The 19112-nt window shown below is 44.8% G+C and overlaps 1 non-coding gene across 1 annotated transcript; it reads right to left on the reverse strand.

Annotated features, from left to right (window-relative positions):
* Positions 1 to 205: 205 nt before the first annotated feature.
* On the reverse strand, positions 206 to 277 carry trnah-gug (transfer RNA histidin (anticodon GUG)). The gene has a single exon. It is a non-coding gene; the product is annotated as a tRNA-His (tRNA).
* Between the last annotated feature and the right edge of the window lie 18835 nt (positions 278 to 19112).

Here is a 19112-nt window from a genome sequence, read left to right on the forward strand (position 1 = left end):
GGTATGGGATGGAAAGTTCGGTTAGTGATCGCAGGAGGGAAGAAATCTCTGAGTACGGGTGGATTTGAATTCTGACATATGAAACCACAGAGATGTGAGCGAGCAGAGCTTGAAGGAAAATAAAATCACCTTGGAGAAAATCAAAACGTTTAAACAACTGATTCCTTTGTGTTTCACAAAAGACTGGGACAAATAGAGCGATTACTGCCGTGACTCGGATTCGAACCGAGGTTACTGCGGCCACAACGCAGAGTACTAACCACTATACGATCACGGCACCCCACAGACAAACGCTCTTGGCATGCACCATAAGTACAGTATCATAAGAAATGTTAGGCAGAGCACCAAATGCAAAATATCAGTGCTCAGCGAACAGCAGAAGATATGTGGGAACTCAGAATGGGCTGACCGTTTAACATTGGTGCCCTCAGAGGCTGTGGTGATTCCATCGTTAGTGTGCTGAAGGCTGAGATAAATAGATTTCTCCAAAACATCAAAGACTCTGTGGACAGTGCAGCTTCTGTTACCTGCACATCCACCAATATCATTTATTGTATCTGTTGCTCCCGGTGCGGTCTCCTGTACATTGGGGAGACTGGACGCCTCCTCGCAGAGCGCTTTAGGGAACATCTCTGGGAAAACCGCACCAATCAACCACACTGCCCTGTGGCCCAAAATTTCAACTCTCCCTCCCACTCTGCCGAGGACATGGAGGTCCTGGGTCTCGTTCATCGCCGCTCCCTCACCACCAGACACCTGGAGGAAGAACGCCTCGTCTTCCACCTCGGAACACTTCAACCCCAGGGCATCAATGTGGACTTCAACAGTTTCCTCATTTTCCCTTCCCCCACCTCACCCTAGTTCTAAACTTCCAACTCAGCACTGTCCCCATGACGTGTCTTGACTTGTCCTACCTGCTTATCTTCTTTTCCACCTATCCACTCCGCCCTCCCCCCACCCCTCACCCCCATTTATCACCTTCATCCCCTCCCCCACTCAACTATTGTACTCTATGCTACTTTCTCCCCACCCCCCACTCCTCTCACTTATCTCTCCACCCTTAATGCTCTCTGCCTTTATTCCTGATGAAGAGCCTTTGCCCGAAACGTCGATTTTACTGCTCCTCGGATGCTGCCTGAACTGCTGTGCTCTTCCAGCACCACTAATCCAGAATCTGGTTTCCAGCATCTGCACTCATTGTTTTTGCCAAGCTTTTGTTGAAATGTATACTTCAATAGCAATGCAGTTTAACATCGGTTACTTCACGAGTTTCCCCACACAAGGCAGTAACAACTGCTGTCACATAGTCCCAGTTCCTAGCCCCAGAATCAGAGGAACTGAGTGACGCAGTCGCGAAGAACCAACTTGAAATCGGGATGGGAATGAGGTCGAGCAGATACTCGATGGCTCCAGTGACACAACTGGTGAATGCACGGTATTTCTATGATGATTTAGAGGCGCAAGCAATTCCGAGGTTGGGTGTGCTCCTGGTCAAAGGCGGGGCAGAAGGGAAAATTTGTTCCCGTTTATAATAACAGCAATCTACAGTGCATCTTGATGAGACAGCTGAGTGCCACAACTGGAGCGTGGGCAGCTGGTTTGAAGTTTAATTTTACTTCATTATCACCAACTTCCCTGCAATGAATTGCTTTCACCATTTTTATTTCCAATTGTTTAATATCTCCCTGTTGTCTGCGGCTTTCTTTCTCATGGTTAATTGCATGACTGTATGACCTGCACACTGCTAAATCACGGCCACGACAAGTAAATATGAATCATTGATCGATATCAGAAAACAGTGGAACTCACTGCAGGCGTGCTTTGTAGGTTTATAGGCGACGTCAGAATTGTAGACAGTGAGGAAGATTATCTAAGTTTCAAAAGGATCTTCATCCAATGAGTCGTTGGACTGAAAAATGTAACATGGAGTTCAATCTGGATAAATGGAAGGTATTGCATTTTGGTACAGCAAAAGGAGTATGGCTATGCGTATGTTGGAGAACACGGAAACTCGGGATGCAGGTACATAATTCCTTGTCATTTGCATTACCTACAGACAAGTTGGTTTAAAGGCATTTAACAAACTTCCCCTCATTGCTCAGTCCTTCATGTATAGGAGTCGGGACGTTATGTTGAAGCTTTGCAGGACATTGATGAGGATCTTCTGGAATATTCTGTCCAGTTCTGGTCGCCCAGTTGTAGGAATGATATTATTCAGCTGGAGTAGGTTCAGAAAAGGTATACACGCATGTTGCCTGTGGAAGGTTTGAGTTCTAATGAAAGGCTGGATAGGCTGAGACTATTTTCAGATTCGAGATCGGAGTGCTGGAAAACCACATCAGGTAAGGCAGAATCCGAGGAGCAGGAGAATCATTTTTTTTCGCGCAAGTGTTGTTCATCAGGCTCTTCCCCGAAACGTCGATTTTCCTGCTCTTCAGATGCTGCCTGAACTGCTGTGCTTTCCCAGCACAACACTCTCGACTCTGATCTCTCATCTGCAGTTCTCATTTTCTGTTAGTTGAGACTGTTTTCACTCTAGATTAGGGGTTTGATCGGCGATCTGATGGAAGTTTATGAATTATTGAGAGGCAAGTTTAGAGTTAAAAATAGCGGCCTTTTCCCAGGAGGGGGATTTCAAGGCAAGAGGGCATATGTTTAATATGAAAAGAGTGATTCTTTTTTTTTAAAAAAGGCATATGAGGCATTTTTTTAGGGAAGGTGTTTTACGTGTGCAATTAACTTGCTGAGGAAGTGATGGATGAGGGTACGTTTGCAACATTTAATGGGCAATTGATTCCAAAAATGAATGGGAAAGTGGGATTTTTAAAATAAATTTATTCATCCCGAGTACGTCAGTTATTTCCCAGAGGATATTTAAGAGTCAACCACGATATTATCTATCTGGAGTCTCCTGTGGGACAGAGCAGATGACTATGGCAGGTTGTTTCCCGAACTCCATGAGTGAATAAGATGGGATTTTCTACACAACTGTTTCAGGTCATCACGAGACTCTTTAATTCCAGGTGCTTATTGAATTCAAACTCCACCACCTGTCATGCCAGGACCTGAACCCTTTGTTCCCAAAATATTACCTGGGTTTTTGGATTAACACCACAGTAATAACACTACAAGGGCATTATAACCACTCAGAGGGTACAGCAGGAGGCAGATGGGACGAGATTAGTTTGGCAGTGTGTTCAGCATGGATTGGTTGGACTAGAATGGGGAACCTTATCAAACGCCTTGCGAAAATTCTTATTCACCACATTTACTGGTCGACTTTCATCGACGTGTTTTTTCACATCTTCAAAGAATTCAATCAGGTGTGTGAGGGATGACCTGCTCCTCACAAAGCCATGCTGACTCTCTCTAATCAAACTATGGTTTTCTATGTAATCGTAAATCTTGTCTCTGAGAACCGTCTCCAATACTTTGCCCACCACTGATGTAAGACTGACTGTTCTATCATGCCCAGGGTTATCCCTATTCCCTTTCCTGAACAAGCGAATAACATTTGCCACCTTCCAATCATCTGGCACTATTCCAGTGGACAGTGAGGATGCAAAGATCATCGCCAATGCCACATCAATCTCTTCCGTCACAGACCCAGGGGGTTTATTTATATTTATGTTTGTCCATCAATCAGTCTTTACCATCAAATTGTCTACACACTGTCCAAACAACTGATTGACTGCTTTCCACTTCAGTGTCATATACAGTGCTGCCTTCCTGAGCAAATCTGGTTCCTGTGAACCATGGAATAAAAAAAAATGGAATGCACCAATGCCGTGCTCATGAAGGGCCTATGCCCGAAATATCGACTCCACAGATTCTGCTTGAACTTCTGTGCTTTACCAGCGCCACGTTTTCGACTCTGATCTCTAACAACTGCAGTCCTCTGTTTCTCCAATACTTAGGGCTGTCCCCTCTGCACACTGACAGGGAATTAACCATCAGAAACTCATTGAATGTGGAGCTGACTGCTCTGGAAAGTTGCACTTGATGACTACACATTTTTTAAAAAAACAAATTACAATTCAACAAATATTCATTCACTCCAGGAGTTATTATTTTGATTCATGGTTTGGGCAGTCTGATAAGAAACAGTGAATGTTTGAAGAACTCCGATGTACAAAGTATTTTAGGTGTTATATTCTAGCTTACGTTAATGCTGGGAGCATTATCATACAGACTGATGTGATAAGGGAATGAGTTGACATGTGGAGGAGTGACATCTTTGCCATCACAGAGACGTGTTTGGGGGAGGTCAGGGCGAACAACTCAATATTCTGTTCTACCGGAACTATCGGCAGGACAAGACAGGGTGTCAAAGAGGAAGTGGTGTTGCAATATTTATGAAGGAGTCAGGTATTGTTGAAAGGATGGATGATATCTTGGAAATGTCTTCGAATGAGGCTTTTTGGATTGAGGTTAGGATCAAAATGATGGGAACACATTGTTGGGGATATTTTATAGACCCTAGAAAAATGAAAGTACAGGAGGAGATATATAACCAATTCACTGAGGTGTGTAAGAACAATAATAGGATCATTGCATTCAGGCAGTTCAATTCCCAACATTGGGAATTGGGGCAGTGATAACTTTTTTAAGAGGGAGAGAGATGGCCTGATTTTTTTTCCAGGAACTCCTTATATTGACATGTAGAAGATGCAACAAGGGCCGGTGAAAATCTGCGTCCTCATTCTGAGGAATGAAGTCAGTCAGGTGTTTCAGGCAGGATTGTGAGACCATTTTAGGACCAGTGACCATGACATCATATATTTTAAGTTTGTTGAGGAAAAGGTTAAAAAATTAAAGTTTTTTGGATTGGGGACGCAAATTTTATTCAAACAAGACAGCATCTGGCCAAAGTACCGTTTCTTCTGGTTAAAACTGTAGCAGAACAACTTGGGGCTGGGGCTTGGAGTCGGGGGGTGGGGAATGTCACATACTCAAAATGAAATTGATGACAATGTCAACACACCAAAGATGAATATGAGAAAAAACAAGCCCAGAGAACTTTGTATGTCTACAATTATTCCGAAGAATGAAAGAAAAACTTAATGGAGATATAAAGTGAGCAAGTCATTGAAGATGCTAAAGGAGCATAGAAAGTGGAGGGCTCACCTTAAGAAAGTAAGAAGAGCAAAAAGTGGTGTGGTAAAACATCAGCAGGCAAGTTTAACAAGACTCACAAGATATTCTCTCGGTTTATTCAGAGGAAGAGGTTGACAAGGGAAAGAATGGGTAGTATTAGGGACTGAGGAGGCAACCTTTGAACGGAGCCACATAATATGGTAGTCATGTATTTCATATCAGTCTTCAGTGTCGAGAAGCAGTTACCGGATTCAGGGAGAGTGACCATGTCATCCTTGAGCAGTTTGACCGGGAGGCTGAGGAAGAATTGGAAGTTCATGTGGAGTAGAGTGTGGGCAAATCCCTAATCTGGATGAGCTGATATCTTAGGCTGGTGATGAGGGAAGAAATGACAGACTCTGAAACGTTCCTTATTTTATCGTTTCCTCTGACTGGAGATGAGGTGTGAAAGGAACAAGACAACATCTAATGTAGGTTAAACTTTCACACAGTGTGCTCGAAATAAGACAAGGGTTGAGACCACCAAATCTCCCATCAGTGGGAGGGAAACAATTCATAGAATCCCTCCAGCATGGGAACTGGCCCATCAGCACTCCAAGTCCACACGGGCCCTTCAAAAAATACCCTACCGAAATCCGTTAGGCAACATTTACCCTTAACCTACACATCCATGAACGCAGTGGGGCTATTTAGCATGGCCAATTCACCGAACCTGCACATATTTGGACTGTGGGGGGAAACCGGATACCCACGCAGACACAGGCAGAATGTGCAAACTCCACAGAGTCAGTCGCCCTACACTGGAATCAAACTAGGATCTATGGAGCTGTGAGGCCGGAATGCTAACCGTTGAGCCACCATGCTGTAGAAAATTGTGAAGGCTGTTGAGATTGGATAATTAAATATCTTAAAGCTTGAGAGAGACTTTTTTTAAACAAGGGTTACCGGGAAAAAGCAGGAAAGTTGAATGAAGGATTATAAGTTTAAACACAACCAAATTGAAAGGAAAAGCAGATTCAGTGAATGGATGGGAATCTGTTGCTCCAATGTCTGATGGTAGTTTTTTTTTCCAATAGCTCTGTACTCACTGGAACATCACCATCTCTCCCTCTGGAGTGAGATCCAGTTTGGAATGCAATTGATGGATGCAAGTAAATCACACGTGCAGTTCTAATAGACAGAGCGTTCCAGCAGAGAGCTACAACAACGTGGATGCGCTGTTTGCGTGAAAACTTTCATCGGCACAGTCACCACTACCAGAAGGAAACCCTCAGCAAGATACCCTCCAAGGCCAGGCAGTGACCTTCAGCTGAAGCACAGATCGTTATGGATTGGTAGAATGGTGTGCTTCAGGCCTACTGCCATACGAGTCTGAAAATGTCTGTTTCTAAAAGGTAAGCAGACTCAGGCCTGGTTAGTAATTGGACGGGTGACTGCCTGGGAATGTCAGGTGCAGGAGGCTTGATGCCCACACACTGCATCCCTGTAGTGTCGCCATCCAGCTAGAACCAGAACTATATGCAGAGGAGTATCTCGAGGCGTGATGGTAAAATTGCAGAGTAAGCAGTAAGACCGAGGCTTGAGAGGCTTCAGCGAACAACAGGTTAGCTCAGTTAACGTCTATTAACTTTCTTCTTTAGTCTGACAGTGGTTAAGATGGTAGGGCCATCGCCTGTTCCTCCTGCTGGACGTGTGAGCTCAGGAAGACTTCCATTATCCCTGATGACTACATGCGTGTTGGAAGTGCGCCCAGCTGCAGCTCCTGGAAGACCCTGTTATGGAGCTGGAGTTGGAACTGAATGCTCTCAGGGTCATCTAAGATGCTGAGCGCATCAGAGATAAGAGTTTTCGTGAGGTAGTCACACCTAAGGTGTAGGCAGAGAGTTGAGGATGGCCATCAGGAAAGGCAAAGAGTGTAGGTTCGCCTGTGTCCATTCCCAACGAAAACAGCTATACCAATTTGGATTGTGTCGGGGGTATGACTGTTCGGGGAAAGCAACAGTAGTCAGGTTGGTGGCACTACAACTGTCTCTGGGGCACAACGGGAAATGGTAAAGATAAAGAGGGCTTTCGTGGTGGGAGAGTCAATAGTTAGGGGTTGAGGGCAGGCAGAGATTCTGTGACCGAAAATGGGAACGCAGGAGAGTGTGTAACATCCCAGGTGTCAGGATCCAGGGTGTCACAGATATGTGCAGAAATATTTCAAGGGGGAGGGGGAACAGCACATTGGCGGAAATGACATAGGTAGAAATAGGGATGAGGTCCTGCGGTGTGATTATAGAGAGCGAGGAAAAATGTTAAATGCTAGGACTTGTTGGTGACAATCTCTGGATGATTTCCAGTGCCATGTGCTAGTGAGGGTAAGAACAGCAGTATATAGCAGATGAATGTGTAGCTAAAAAAATTGTGAGGCCGGAATTCAGATTTTTGGATTGTTAGGATCTTTACTGAGGGAGAGATGACCTGTTCAAGATGGCTGGGTTGCATCTGAACTGGAGTGGGACCAATATCCTGGCAGGCAGGTTTGCTTGTGCTCCAATGGAGGGTTCAAACGAGATTGGCACAGGTTGGTATCCTCAAGAGAAGGGAGGCAAGTGCGAGGCTGAAAAGAGATACAGTAATCAGACACAGTAAAGTGAAGAGGCAGTCAGGCTGGAACATGACAGGGAGCAAGGAATGCCTATTGGTTAAATTGTATCTATTTCACTACAAAAGGGTTGACAGGTAAGGACAATAAACTCAGGGCGTGGATAGGTACGTGGGACTGGGATATTATAGCCATTACAGAAACATGGCTAACGGAGGAACTGGACGGGCAGCTTAAAATGCAAGGGTACAGGTGCTTTAGGCGGGACAGCGGTGGTGGAAGGAGGGGAGGGGGAGTTGCATTTTTGATTAAGGCAAGTATCACGGCAATAATCAGAGATAAAATAACTGAAGGATCATCCAGTCATGCTTTGTGGATGGAGCTAAGAAATAAGAAGGGATCGTAATATTATTTGTGTTGTACTCTAGGCCTGAAAAGGAATAAAAATGTTGGGAAAGTGAGGAGGCTTGCAGATGGAAACGGATTGTCATAATAGGCGATCTTAATTTTCGTAACATAGACTGGGACTGCCAGAGGGATAAGGGCTTTGATGTGGAGGAATTGGTTAAGTGGGCGGCACAGTGGTTAGCACTGCTGCCTCGCAGCGGCAGAGACCTGGGCTCAATTCCAGCCTCAGGCGACCCTCCGTTTGCACATTCTCCCTGTGTCTGCGTGGGTTTCCTCCCACAATCCAAAAATGTGCATGTTAGGTGAATTGGCCATGTAGTGTTAGGTGTAGGGGAATGGGTCTGGGTGGGTTGCGCTTCGGCGGGTCGGTGAGAACTTGTTGGGCTGAAGGGTCTGTTTCCACACTGTAAGTAATCTAAAAAAAATGCATCAGGAAAGTATCATCAAGCAGTATGGAGAGGGCACTAGGCAGAAAGGGCAAACCTTGACCTACTCTTGTGGAATAGGGCAGGACAGGAGACAGTGGGGGGTGCACTTTGGGACCAGTGACAACAGTTCTCTTAATTTTAAAATAGTTATGAAGAAGGACAAACCTGGTCCACAGATTCAAGTTCTAAATTGGAATAAGGTGAATTTTAATGGAATTAAACAGGAGCCTGAAAGGGTTGGTTGGACCAGTTTGTTTGCAGGTGAAGAGACCTCTGGCAAATGAGAGGACTTTAAAAATTAGACAGTGAGAGTTCAATGTCTAGATGTACCTGCGAGGGTGAAAGGACAGGAAGAGGGAAGCCTTGATGACAAGAGATATTGAGGTTTTGAGCAGAAAAGAAAGGCGGAGGAATGGCTCAGTTAATGGCAGCTGGGAACAAGGCAGGCCCTGGAGGTATACAGGGGATACAGGAGTTTACTGAAGAAGGAAATCAGTAGGGACAAAAGGGAGCATGAAACTGCTTTGGCTGAGATGACTAGGGTGAATCCAAAGGGGTATTTTTAAAAGTATGTTGAAAAAAACAATAACGAGGGAGAAAATTGAACCCCTCAAGGACCAAAGTGGACATGTATGCATAGAACCGCAGGCAATGGGCGAGGTCTTCAACGGATATTTCTCCTCTGGGTTTACCATGAAGAAAGGCATAAAATCTTGGGGAAGTTAGTGGTCATATCTGGGGAACAGTCCATATCACAGTAGAGGTGCTGTTGCACCTATTAGAATGTATGAAGGTGGATACTTCTCCTGGTCCTTTTCAGATATATCCAGGGACGCATCAGATATATCCCTCCACATTGAACAACATTTGGTGGAAGCGCTGAGACAGTTTCAAAGCTGCAGAATATATACTGGGTGGGCGATTTCAAAACTACCACTTAGAAGCAGCATTGCTGTTAGAGATGGTCAGATCCAAAACGACATAGCTGTGAGACTGGGTCTGCACTGGGTGAGGAGGGAATGACTGAGAGATAGAAACAGACTGGACCTCATCATCGCCAACCTACAAGCTGCAAACACATTGATCGATGACTCTATTGTGAACGGTGACTCCCGCACACAGTATTTCTGGAGACAAAGTCACTCTTGACATTATGAATATCCTCTGTATCATCATGCTAAACAGGAAATTTTTAGTAACTGAGTACTGGGCTGTGCTACGTGAATCATAAAAATCATAAAGTCCTTACAATGTGGAAACGTGCACTTCGGTCAACAAGTCCACACCAAACCTACAAAGAGTATCCTATTCAGATACACCCCAACATTACCAACAGCAGTAGAATTTTATTCCAGCACAATTTTCACTGTCACTGTTGCCATATGCTCCACTTTGCCCTGACCATCATGCCAGGGATAACCCTTGTTCAATTGAGAATGCAGGAGGGCCTCCCACGAGCAGCACCAGCTACACCTCAAAATGAGGTGAGCTAACCAAATTGGGCCACTAACTCACCAGATAGCAAAAGATTCAAATGACAGACTGATCGAACCAACCAATCAGAGCTAATCTCTGCAATCCTGTCAAATGCAGTCAGGGTGAATAGCCGTGGTCAATCGACCAACTCAAAGGAGGAGGAGGATCCACAAATACGAACTTCCTCAATGATGGAAGAGCCCAGCACAACAATAGAAATGCTAAGGTTGAAACATTCACAGCAATGTTCAAACAGAAGTTTCGAAGGGATGATCTATTTCAGTCTCCTCCAGATGGCAGTCTTAAGCGAATCCAAAACATTTCATATGGTATCTGCAAGTGGCTGGCGAGATTGGAGATTGCAACAGCTGTGGGCGCTTATAACATTCCATTCAAGCTGTTCCTGTTGGGATACAGCACTGGCAGCTACCTGACAATGTGGGAAACTATCCTGTGTCCTGTACATACACAGACAAAGCACCAGACAATTAATGACGGCCCCATTGCTCTAATCCCCATCATTAATAAAGTGATGGAAGATGTCATCTACAGTGGTATGAAGTCACACGTCCTCAGCACCAACCTGCTCACTGATGCTTAATTTGTGCTCATTGAAGCCTTGTTTTAAAAATGGACAACAAGAAAATACAGAGCGGAAATCTAGAGCGGAGGCCAGAGTGACTGCATTTAACACAATTACAATTGGATTTGACGGGGTCAGGGTGATGGTGATGGAGTGTGTGAGAGAGGGTCAGTGTGATGGTGATGGAGTGAGTGTGAGGAGTTCAGGGTGACGGTGATGGAGTGAGTGCAAGGGGGTCAGGGTGAGGGTGATGGAGTGAGTGTGGGGAGGTCAGGGTGACGGTGATGGAGTGAGTGTGAGGGGGTCAGGGTGACGGTGATGGAGTGAGTGTGAGGAGGTAAGTGTGACGGTGATGGAGTGAGTGCAAGGGGGTCAGGGTGACATTGATGGAGTGAGTGTGGGGAGGTCAGGGTGACTGTAATGGTGTGAGTGTGAGGGGGTCAGTGTGACAGTGATGGAATCAGTGTATGTAATGGGGAGAGTGAGAGTATGTGCTTGTCCAGGCAAAAACATAGACAGATCCAGCAAATCTCTTTCCCCACATACGCTCACTCCGTGGTTTCAGAGCTTCCCTTCTCTGCAGCCTCTGCTCCATTTGTTGTTCATGTTACAGACCCAGATGCTGTAACTCCAGTCCTCATGCTCCATCCAGAGTTGGGTCAGCAAATCCTCAGGTCTCCCTGAATGTCTGAGGCAGCTCACAGCACAACCTCCAGCAAACCATCACCAGCCCCTCCACTAAATTTTCAATAGCAGGAGTCAGTCAGAAACCCCTCAGCTACAAGTTAGATGCCTGTTCCTTTACAATTATACTCCAGGATTTTCCTCGTGTTACTGACCGCACATCAACTAAGAGAGACAGGCGCATACCAATTTTCAAACATAAGAGTCAAATCTGTTGGAACACATGTCCATGGAGAACCACATGGGACACATCGGGAAGTGAACAACAGCCTGACATCCACCATTTCACTGTTTCTGAGATTCACAATGCCAGCACTCGATGCACGAGGGATTCAAAACCAAAGGCCAGGGAAAGATACGGAAAAAAAAATAATTGGTAACTTGCTGAAAATATGGATAAGGAGATGGGGGGATCGGAATAACGGGATAAGGGAGACAATGTTAAGAATGCAAACATTGAATGGAGACATTGCTAGATCGGCTAGAATGGTCCATTGCCTCAAATTCTGAACTGAGGTAAGGTAATGGCTAATATGGAGAGTTGTGCAGGCCGTGCTAGTGGATTACGACATAAACTGGACTGTCTGCACAGCAGGGGGAGCATTGCAACCTTTGCCAGGATATTACAACCCTCTACCACCACCCTCTGTCTCCGACCTTTGAGCCAGTTTTTTAACCAAATGGCTTTCATATGAACCAACCTTGCTAAACAGATGACCATGTACAATGTTATTCAATGCCTTACCTAATTCCATATCGATAATGTACACCACTCTATCTCAATTAATCTTCTTAGTCGCTTCTTCAAAGAAATCTCAGTCAAGTCAGTGAGACACAATATTGCTTGCACAAAGTCATGTTGACTATCCCTCATCAGTCGTTACCTTTCAAAATGCTTGAAAATCATATGCCTCATAATCCCCTCCAACAACTTACCTACCACTAACGTCAGGCTCACTGGCTTTTCCGTATTACCCTTAATAAATCCTTTAAGCAGTGGCACCACGTTAGCCAACGTCCAGTCTTCCGGCACTTGATCTGTGGCTATTGATGATAGCAAGGGGCCCAGCAATCACTTCCCTAGCATCCCACAGAGTTCAAGCGTGCATCCAATAAAATCCAGGACATTTTCCTTCCTTTGCATGTTTTAAGACCTCCAGCAGCTAGATTAGATTAGAGTGTGGAAACAGGCCGTTTGGCCCAACAAGTCCACACCACCCGCCGAAGCGCAACGCATCCATACCCCTACATTTACCCCTTAACTAACGCTACAGGCAATTTAGCATGGCCAATTCACCTGACCTGCACATCTTTGGACTGTGGGAGGAAACCGGAGCACACCCACGCAGACACGGGGAGAACGTGCAAACTTCACACAGAGAGTCACCTGAGGCGGGAACTGAACCCAGATCTCTAGCGCTGTGAGGCAACAGTGCTAACCACTGTGCCACTGTGCCACCGTGCCGCTCCTCTGTAATACAGCCACTTTCCAAGATGTCAATACTTATTTCCCAAGTTCTCCAGCCTCCATATCCTCCTGCACAGTCGATACTGATACAAAATATTCGTTCAGTACCTCCCCCATTTCCTGTGGTTCTGCACATGGGGAGCCTTGCTGATCTTTAAGGGTGTCCTGTTCTCTCCACAGTTACTCTTTTGCCCCTGACGTATTTGTAGAATTCTTTTGGATTCTCCTTAACTCTATTTGCCAAAACTATCACATGTCCCCTTTTTATGCTCCCAATTTCCCTCTTAACTATACTCTTGTTGCCTTCAGACTCTTCTAGTGATTCACGTTAAATCAAGAATTAAGAGGCTAATGATGATCATTCCGATTGTCAGAAAAATCCATCAGGCTCACTGACACCCTTTAAGGAAACAAACTGCCATCCATTGCTGGTCTGGCCTACAAGTGACTCCAGACCCAGAACAATGTGGTTGACTATTGACTGCCTTCTGGGCAATTAGGGATGGGTAATAGATGCTTGTCTTGTCAGGGACACCCTCATCCCGTGAATGAATTAAGGGAAAAAAACCCTCAATTCCTGCTGTATATACCTGACACACGCTTCCCTTTTATCCATGACCAGAACCTCAACTTCTCCAATCCTACAGAATTCCTTATACATACCAGCCTTACCCTTCACCCTAACAGGGACATAATGTCTCTGTCCTCCTGATGTGTCATTTTTGAAGGCTTCCCGCTTCTCCCCTTCTCTGCGAATATCTGTCCCAATCGACTTTGGAAAATTATTGATTAATATCATCAAAATTGGCTTTTCAACAATTTAGAACTTTAAGTTTTCGACATGGTTCATCCTTTTACATCTCTATTTTGAAACTATGGCATAATAATGACTTGCCATAATGTGCTCCCCCACTGATACCTCAACCACCCCCTCCCCACTGCCTTAATTCCCAAGGGTAAAGTGACGTTTAGCTCCTTCTCTGTGATGGAGAGCTGCAGCGTTGTAAATGGGATTGGGATCAGCAGAGTCTTCGACTCATTGGGTTGAAACTAACAATAATTTGCTTCAGTGACATTTTCATTGAGTGAGACAGAGGGATTGTCTGTACGAGGCTGAGCTAGTTTCCTGGTGCTATCTTATGGAACTCACCTCATTAACTACCCACCCCACCCCATGGTGTCCCTCTCATTCAATACCAGCCCGATTCTCCCACCCATCATGGCTGGACGTACTCACCATCGCACAGATGCCCCTGGATATTCCATGATCCCTGACACGAGTACCAATTTTAAAAGACCAATGGGCACACGGTTGAGATTTCTCTGTTCGGAGATGACCTGCACAGTTTATCCCGAGCATGGCAGCTGAGGGGCAATTAAACCACGGTTTGTCGACAGGGGCACGGAGATCCTGGTGAATGGGCTAGTACAGAGGAGGACTATTCTCTTCCCAGAGGGGCCACACCACCAGACCCACCGAGCATGGTCTGAGCTCACCACCCAGCTCAGTGCAGTATCTGCGGTCTGAGGAAATGTCCAGCAACACAGGACAAGCTTCAATAACCTTCCCCACTCTGTCAGGATAAGGGTCACCATATTCTCCCTTTTCCCTCACACTGACTGTATATCTGTTATAGCACCGACCCCCGAACAAGGCTCATGCTCCACCCCTCTCACTGCTGCAAGCAGCACCTTCCTTCTCGATCTCTTCCCCCCCCCCCCACTATATATTTCTCTTTATGAACACTGTTTGGATACAACACTATGGACTGACTCCCACTGGACACATCACCATCTCCACCCTCCCCCCCACACCCATGCCAGCACGAAAAGCAGGGACCCCCACTCACACCTTCACTCCCTCCCTCCATTTCTCGCATTCCAAGAGAAACAGCCTGGAATAGGACAGAAAGGGACAAGCCGGGTGGTGGAGTGCCCGATATCCATCTCTCCCCACCACCACCCGTACCTGTGTGTCTGTATTTGACTCTGAGTATCTGTATGTAAGTGCAGGTCTGACCGTCTCTGTGGTGCTGAAAATGAACCAATCTCTCCCTTAGCTGGCCTCCCCACCCGACTGCAGTGACAGCGGCAGAGAGTGACAACCCTCGAGGATTCAGTCTGGGAGGGAGAGACAGTGAGAGAGCTCATAGCATGATTCAAACTGACAGCACCATGAATACATACACACACGCAAACATGAGCAGGCTCACACACACAATGCTGGTCGATGGAAGGTTGAAAATATACTTGGGCCTGTCAGAATGGAAATGCTCATCTCTGAGTGAACCATTTTGTCAGGAGATGACATGAATTGATTTCTCATTCTGTGACTTGCACTGTTTAAAACTTATGGTAGAAAGTATTGAAAAGTCCTGAAAAAGGCCCAGTAGTGTTGCTAGTGACGCAGGAATAACATTGCTCAGTGTCGGACAAAACAGCTCTATGCTTCCAAAGATATTATTGGAAAAATCAAACGACCGTGCAATTTGAGAGTTTCACAGTAAAGGATTTGTTATCTTCTGAGTGAGTTAAAAAATCTGCCATTGATGCAGTGGTGTGGAGAGGCCAGCAGAGGGTAGTATTGTATGAATCTAATCACTAAACTCAGAGGCGAGCACTGCTGCCTCACAGCGCCAGGCACCCGGGCTCGTGTCCACCCTCACGCGATTGTCTGTGTGGAGTTTCACATTCTCTCCGTGTCTGCATGGGTTTCCGCCGGATTCTCCTGTTTCCACCCACAGTCCAAAGTTGTGGATGTTAGGTGAATAGGCCATGCTAAATTGTCCATAGTGCCCAGGAATGTATAGGTTAGGGGCATTAGTGGTGAGTAAACATAGGATTGTAATTAAACGTGTCTGGGTGGGTTACTCTTCGAAGGGTCAGTGTGGATGTTTTGGGTCAAAGGGTCTGTTTCCACACTTTAGGAATTCTATGAACTCTGCAAACAACAGGGACAGACAGACACAGTGGAGGAGGGAGACTTTGATTCCAATTTCATTATATTTACTTCAAAAACAACTTTGCACAGAGATGCAGACAGAGGTACACACAAACTGAGATCCTGACACTAACATACATAACGTATGCACACAGAGTTACGCACACAGATATGGACGTTTACACACAAACACACGAACATACCCCCACCTACAGGCACACACTGTCTTTAATACAGACATATATACGTTTTATTAATAAGTTATCAATGGTCAGTTGGAGAAGGCAGGAGAATGGGGTTGAGAAATATTTTTGCCGCGATCAAATGTCGTGGCAGACAAAAATGGGCTGAATAGTCTAATTCTGCTCCAGGGTTCATTGCTCATATGATCATGTGGTGCCTGGAATCGTCTTTCCACAACGTCAGTGGAGGCTCATTTGGTAAGTATGTGATTTAGGAGAGTTAATGAGAAAGTGGACAGGCTTGAGGAGCTGAGTGATCAATATCTGTTTCTAATTGTTATCTCCTTTTATATCAATAGAGTGGTGATTACTTTGAAGGGGACATATTTTGAGAATAAGGAGATTCCCATTTCAGACTGAGACAGGGATGTTCCTTTCTGTTTAGGGTTGTGTAATCTGTGGTGTTCTCATGCCGAAGTAGCAAGGTTCAGTTCCATAGATCTTTGATGTACAAGAGAATCCATGTTTATTGGGTACAGACAGGAAAGGGATGTTTAGTCACAATCACATCAACAATGCACATTCTGAATGGTGCAGCAGGTGCAAGGGGCTGAATGGCCAGCTGCTGCCCCAATCGATATGTTGTTTTCTCAACCACTCAATAATGTTACAGAGGTAAAGAAAGATCCCATTTAGCCAGTCAGCATCGTTATAATGAGACGGACGGAGACCATTCTGCCCTCTAAGGATTCACACAGGAATAGATTGAGGTTATTGAGCCGGCTAAGTCCATTACACAGTGTAGGATGAGGCAAACCTACCTTTCTAGCCTGCTGACCAGCAACAGGGGAAACCTGGTAAACTATCAGGGAATAAATATTCAGGATAAATGTTTATATTCAGGTTGCAAAGTTGTAACTTGGTGGAATGCCTCAGGAATCAATGTGACATTACCAACAATTTACAATCTATACCAATGACTTGGATGAGGTGGCTGATTGGATTGGAGTTCATTTAGCTGATTTGCCAAGACAGTCAGTTAACAGGATATGGAGCCTCTGCAATGGGATACCGACAGGGGAAGTTAGTGAGCAAATTTGGCAGAAAACAGTATAACAAGGGTTAAGGGAAGTCAGTGCTCTGTAAAACAGATAAAATAACAGTCACCTACTTAAATGGAGAGAACATCGCAGAACGCATTGGTCCGGAGGGATGTGTGTGTCTCGGTACATGAGCCATATAAACCGAGTCAGCAGATTCAGCTAGGGATTAGGGAAGTGTATTGAATGATGCTGTTTCATGCAAAGGCTATCGGGTATAATCACCAGGATGTTTTACTGTATCTGTACATGACAATGCTGAGACTACATCGAATGTATTGTATGTAGTAATGAATCTTGAAATTGAAAGAGAAAAATATGCAATTGTTTTGGAAGCTTTTCACAGATGCTTCACTTTACTCCTTGTTAGAATGAAGGCCTGATAGAACCACAGTGTCATACAGCACGGACACAGACCCTTCATTCCAGCTCATTTGCACCGACCAGATATTCCAATCTGATGTAAAACCATTTACCAACATTAGACCCATAACTCTCTAAACCCTTCTTATTCATATACCCATCCACTGCCTCTTAAATGTTGTAATTGTACCAGCCTCCACCACTTTCACTGCCATCTCGTCCCATTCACGCACTACCCTCTATGTGATAAAGATACCACTCAGGTATCTTTTAAATTTTCCCCTCTCACTTTAAGTCTTTGCCCTCTGGTTTGGACTCCTCCAGCCTCGGAAAATAACCTTGGTTGATCCCGCATCCATGGCCCTCATGGCCTCTGCAAGGTCAGAGTACTTCAGACCTGAGAATGAGAGCTGATCATATTGAACCATATAAGATCCTGAGGAGAGTGTATTGGGCCGTAGCTGAGGGATGGGATAATAAAACTATGGATTTACTTTAAGAAAACAACATACTCATTTTAACACATGTACTATGAAGACATGAATTTATTGTACAAAAATCATGTAGGCACATATAAATATACCTTCAAATTATAAATTACAAATTATTCCTAAATGAAGTAGGTAACAGGGATGGAGTCATTCAATCAGGAGAATATTCAACCAGACCTTACCTAGGCCAGGTTGGTGTTTGGGTCACATTATTGCATGTTTCAGATCAGAGAGGGAGCAAATGCAAACTGTTGTAGAAACAACAGCCATTTCTCCGTCTCTACTTGTACTTCTCTACAGCAACATATGAGAGCTGAAAACCAATCAGACATCTTTAGCACTCTTTGAGGGTTCCTGTTGAGGATTCCTTGGAATCTCTCCACTGCCTGCAGCAAAGGGAATTCAGCCAAATCCAACTGTTCCATGAGGAAACCCCAGTGCTAGCAGCTTCTGTGAGGCAGAATCACTTCATAGGCAGAATAACAATTGAAACTCTCTCAATTTTGCTTTTATTCTGAAATTAACTGTTATTTGGACAGAGGTCTTTCGAATTAATATTCTGCAGAGTTTCATTTTTTTCTGTTTGCCTTCAGACGTGTGTGTGCTTGCATGCATGTGCGTGTGTCTTCGTATACATGTTTCTGTGTCTCAGATTTATTGAAAAATAAATGTTGATGTACATATTGTCGATGTTCAAACTGTATTGCATTTATGTATCCATCGTAATTCGAGTAACTTTGCTTTGGTTTTAGATTAGTTATTTTTACAAATTTAAGAAACCTATCTGACTTGTTCCTAACACTGAACCTGACCCAGTCTGAGATGGATATCATTTATCATATCACACACTTAGTTACACTGATAATTTGTCGTGATGTCTGGAGGAGTGTGACTAGAAAAAAACGCAATGACTCTCTAACCTCGATAGGAACAGGGATAAGGAGAAATTCTCAAAAGGCCATTTGAGTGGGAATTTCTCCTACCCACAGGTTTGTGGTACCTGTGTGTTTGCATTTATTTAAAGGTGTGTTAGTTAAATATTTGACGGGAAAGTGAATCAAGGATAATGAACTGCAGATAGGAACGTGGGGCTGAGACCACAATCTGATCAGCCACAACCTTAGTGCCTGGTAGTGCAGGGGCCCACTCCTGTTCCTCAGTCCTACTTCGCCCCATTCCATTCAGCCCCTAAATCGGCCATTCACGAGCAGTTGGAGACCACTTACTCCTTCTACCTGGTGCACAGAAACCGAGGTGATCATTTATCCCTTGAATACAGTCAAAATGATTTAGTGTGGATTGAA

This window comes from Chiloscyllium punctatum, chromosome 13, assembly GCF_047496795.1.
Source record: "Chiloscyllium punctatum isolate Juve2018m chromosome 13, sChiPun1.3, whole genome shotgun sequence".
Lineage (NCBI taxonomy): Eukaryota > Metazoa > Chordata > Chondrichthyes > Orectolobiformes > Hemiscylliidae > Chiloscyllium > Chiloscyllium punctatum.